This window comes from Coptis chinensis, chromosome 2, assembly GCF_015680905.1.
Source record: "Coptis chinensis isolate HL-2020 chromosome 2, ASM1568090v1, whole genome shotgun sequence".
Taxonomy (NCBI): Eukaryota; Viridiplantae; Streptophyta; class Magnoliopsida; order Ranunculales; family Ranunculaceae; genus Coptis; species Coptis chinensis.
This window is the reverse complement of record NC_141457.1, coordinates 35,261,382-35,265,313: the sequence shown is the minus strand read 5'-3', so window position 1 is coordinate 35,265,313 and position 3,932 is coordinate 35,261,382. Positions and strand designations below refer to the sequence as shown.

Below are 3,932 nucleotides of genomic sequence, written 5' to 3'. Positions count from 1 at the left end.
AAGACATGGACATCGAACCATCGCGGCAATTAATGAGCGCATTGGTAGTTGCTAGGAAAGGACGCCCTAAGATGATCGGGACAGAGTCGTTAGCAACTTCTGTATCGAGGATGACAAAATCAGTCGGATAGTAGAAATCATGAACTTTTACCAGCACATTTTCGACCACACCCTTAGGATACTTAATAGACCGATCAGCTAATTGCAACGTTATTTTAGTAGGTTGCATCTCGTCTAGACCTATTTGTCTATACAAATAAAACGGGAGTAAGTTAACACTAGCCCCCAGGTCTAATAACGCGGTCGTCGTATAAGAATCTCCTATGGTGCATTGTACAGTAGGACGACCAGGGTCCTTGTACTTAACAATTCCATTATGTTCAGATAGAGTTGGGAATTGTTCTGTTAAAAAGGCGTCTTTTGGTATATTGATCTTACGCCTAGTAGTACACAACTCCTTAAGAAACTTAGCATGGTGTGGTAGCTTTTTAATAGCTTCGAGGAAGGGAAGGTTTATAGTTAGATTCTTGAAAACGTCCATAATCTTCTCATAATTTGTATCCCTAGTTAACATGGCTAATTTTTGTAGAAACGGTGGTTTCTCTCTATATTTAGCATATGTATCACTTGGATGTTTAACCTTGGCTTTCTGTTTCTTAGGTTATGTTGTAACTGGTACCTCTACAGTGGTAGGCTCTTCAGTTTCTATTTCGGTATCTAGTAAAATACCAAGTGTAGGGGCAACTGGTGGGATAACTATAGGCATAGTTACTTTGTTATCAACCACTCTGCCAGAACGGAGAGTGGTGATGGCATTTAGCTCACCTACATTTTCATATTCATTACTAGTATTATCGGTTACCTCAAAGGCTGTGTTTGTTGTTTTAGGATTAGGTATTGCGTGACCTAGAAACACACCTTTGGGTTGGGCTTTATCTTGGGCCAACTGTTGGCTTAAATTATTAACGGATTGTAGAAGTTGTTGGTTAGATTGAGCCATGGTTTGGAAAAGTTTTTGGCTCACTTGTATAAAGGTGTCAAGACGATCCGATTATTATTGGGTGTAGTAGTCACGGGTGGTGTGGATTGGAACTATCTCGCGAATTATTTATAGGCGGATTTTGATAGTTATTATTTACCTAACGATACCTCTATTAGCATTATAATTATTATAACTACCTTGACCTTGTGCTTGACCTTGTCGAGGTTGCACTTGGTTGTTATAATTATTATAATTACCCTCACCTTGTCCTTGTCGTGGTGGAGCTTGGTTATAACTGTGCGTTGGCCTAACATATTGATTATTGTACCCTGGAGGTGTGGCGTGTTGGTTATTTCTCCAACCGAAGTTGGGATTTTGTCTCCAAGGGGCGTTAGGTTCACTATTAATGGAACAAGCCTGTTCATAGGCTATAGGACAGTGGGAGTCGGGATGCTCAGGACTCCAACAGAAACTACATGGATTTGAATTTACATTCATGATGGGGATAGGCTTTTGTTGAACAGAAATGGCCTCTACCTTTTTAGTGAGTGATTCGATTAGAGTTTTAAGCTCGGGATCGTGTTTAATTTCAAACATACCGGCAGCCTTAACTGTATTAGAAGAACTAGCGGAGTGGTGGATATCGTCACTACCCCCTTAGTTGTTATTTCGCTTAGTTTGATCCTCTAAAAATTTATAAGCCTCCGAGGCTCCTTTACTTAAGAAACTACCCCCATTCATTATGTCAAGGACTTCTTTATGGAGGTGTAGAAGTCCTTTGAAAAAGGCATGAACTAACATGTCTTTCGCTAGGTTATGATGTGGACACTCTATAAGGAGATCGGTGAAACGATTCCAAGCCTCTGAAAATGATTCATGAGGATTTTGTCGAAAGAAAGGAATCTTGGAAAGCATCTCATCCATCTTTAGGGGTGGGTAAAAATGTTCTATAAACAGCTAAACAAGTTTAGCCCATGAGTCCACAGAATTAGGCGCTTAGGCAGTTAACCAAGACACCGCCTTATCGGCTAAGGTGAAAGGGAATACCCACAGTTTAATTTGTTCCGCACCAACAGTAGGATGGTGGAATGTTGTTAGGACTTGTTCAATCCTACGCATGTGCTGATAAGGTTTTTCATGGTCTAAACCTTGAAAAACGGGTAACAAATTAAAAATATTTGGGGGATTCGGAAATCCCCCACTGGGTCTGCTAGAACGATGCAAGATTTGGGGCTATCGCTCAAAACTTTGTAGAAGTCAGAGAGAGGAGTCTCTTCTTCTTCAGGCATTATATCAGGTGGTGTGTGTGAAATAGTAGCTAGAGGTGTAGTGGGTGGTATACTAGATAGACTTGTTTGTTGACATTGTCGTGTAATTACGTTCGGTGTTTTTGTTCGACCAGACCTTAATCTTATACAAGGCTAAGACCAAACTTAGCTAAACACGTCAACACTCCAAACAATCCTGATATACTAGTATAAACCTCTAACAGGAGATGCGAGGTGTGGAAGGAAGGAATACCTGATTGCGTCCTCGCTTCGCTTATGAATAGCATCTTGTTTACGCGTGTTCAGTGTATATAACAAGTTAGAACACTGAAAAACTTGAAAAATCAAAGTTCGAATCAAACCTGTGGAAATCCGTCAAAATTCAGCTCAGGGCGCGGGTGCGCTCACTTTGGGCGCAGTGCGCTCGTAAAATTCGAAGTTCACGATGTTTGGAGCGGGTTGCGCTTCGACTTTCCAAGAAACTTTAAGCGAGGTGCGCTCCGTGCAATTTTTTTTTCGAGGAAGTTTAATGCTGAAAAAGACAACCACAGTTAGAATCGAACAAGGGTGGGTTGGTGAAATAGGACTTTAAGAAGAGTACTTATACTACGAAAACAATGCGAAAGTGAAACTAAGACGGCAGCGGCGCCATTTGATAAATATAAAAAGATAAAGTTTACCTACGAAATGAACGATAAAACTCAAAACGTAAGTAAACTAAAACTTTATTACGTGCCTAAATTTATCAAAGATTGTTCTACTCTCGATCTATTGAACAGATATAGTGGAGTAGGAAGTTCGTTCCACTCCTAGTCCTTCCAAGATGCCGTTTTTCTAGTCTAATTACTCTACTCTAAGTCTAATGAGAGATTTACAAAATGATAACTAGACTACGATGCAACTACCCACAAGATGCAACTAGTCGACTATTTAAACAACTATGGGAATACTACGTTGATTCTATGATAAGGAGTTAGAGGGGGATTGATTCCACCTTAACTCAACTTAATCCACTAACGAATTAATCGTAATCGAATTGAACGCTTCTTAGCGAGAACAATCTCGTTATTCCAAATCCCTAATTACACATGGCATTTCTACCAATTCATAACTAGCATGTGAACGATTACACCCATTCTCATGGTGAACTAATCATTTCTAGAGTGGAAAGGAAATTACGACTATTCAACATTAACACAAATCAAGCCTTCATCAAGGCTACGCAACACCCTCTAATGGAGGTTTAGCCGAGAATCATCACGCTATCATTCCCAATCAAATTCGAACAAGACATGATATAAAGATTGAAATTTGCTTAATTTAAACTTCAATAGCAACTACTCATGCAAGAATTATTTCAATCTAATTAAGGCAACTATTGAATCTAAGAATTAAACTAATTAAGTAAAGGAAATGAACTAGATTATCAAGAACACTAATTTCTTAATCTAATAAAAATCAATACAATAATGTAATACTGAATTTAAAACAAGAATAAAAACTAATTAATTTAATCTAAAATTGGATCTAGAACTAAGGTTTAATGGATACTTTCTATTCTAAACTCATTTATTTTCTAACCTAACTATCTATAGTTTTAGGTCTAACTAGCTACCATTAACAAAGAGCTAAGCTTTTGTTTTTATATGTTTCAGATCCAAAAATCGTGCATGGGCTTGGAG

The 3,932-nt window shown here is 38.6% G+C and overlaps 1 non-coding gene across 1 annotated transcript; it reads left to right on the top strand.

Moving 5' to 3' along the window:
• Nucleotides 1-1,793: 1,793 nt before the first annotated feature.
• LOC147515886 (small nucleolar RNA R71) lies at nucleotides 1,794-1,897 on the top strand. The gene has a single exon (XR_015214591.1). It is a non-coding gene; the product is annotated as a small nucleolar RNA R71 (small nucleolar RNA).
• Nucleotides 1,898-3,932: the final 2,035 nt, after the last annotated feature.